The sequence below is a fragment of the Arachis duranensis genome, chromosome 5 (genome assembly GCF_000817695.3).
Source record: "Arachis duranensis cultivar V14167 chromosome 5, aradu.V14167.gnm2.J7QH, whole genome shotgun sequence".
In the NCBI taxonomy this organism is placed as follows: Eukaryota; Viridiplantae; Streptophyta; class Magnoliopsida; order Fabales; family Fabaceae; genus Arachis; species Arachis duranensis.
The window spans coordinates 66,326,544-66,327,347 of NC_029776.3; positions in this window are offsets into that span (position 1 = coordinate 66,326,544).

Sequence of the window (804 nt, forward strand, 5' to 3'; positions counted from 1 at the left end):
TTAAAGGATAAATACGTTAGTCTATTAAAAATAATTTTTAAATTAAATTTTGAGAATAAAATAATATGTTATATTGTTAAAATTCTGATTAGTTTGTTTAGGATAGTTATTCCGGGATTTTGTTTCTGATATATAAGGTATGATTAATAATTTTATTTTGATGCTCTTTATTATATTATTAATTAATAATTTTTTTATTAATGTTAAACATTATACTTTATGGAAGAAGCGTGTATATATATGATCAGAAAAAATATTTATATATTATTAAAATTAGAATGTATGTAATAATATTTAAAATTAATTAATAATAGAAATGTATTTGATTATATTATTAAAAAAATAATATTCTAATTTATTATTAATTACATTGGATATAAATTATATTATAATTATACATAATTATTTGTTATTAAATAAGAAAAATAAATTATTATATCATTAACTAATATATTTTTTTTAATTTCAGAAGTATTATAATTAACTACATACTCACCTTAAGGATAAATAGTTAATTTCATTATTAGTTTATTTTAGATAATTATTTTAAGATTTTATTTCCTAATGTATTTAGGTATGATTTTATTTTAATACTCTTTATTTTCTTTTTGGTTACACATCAGTATTTTGGGAGTGTACAACTATTTAAAAAAATATTTTTAATAATATTACATATTTTTAAAATTTATTTTATTCAAAATCGCAAATAATATACCTTCTCATTATGATTACAAATTACACAAGAAAATAGAATACAATAATCATTGAACAAAATATATATTAACTGAATTATTATAGACGGGA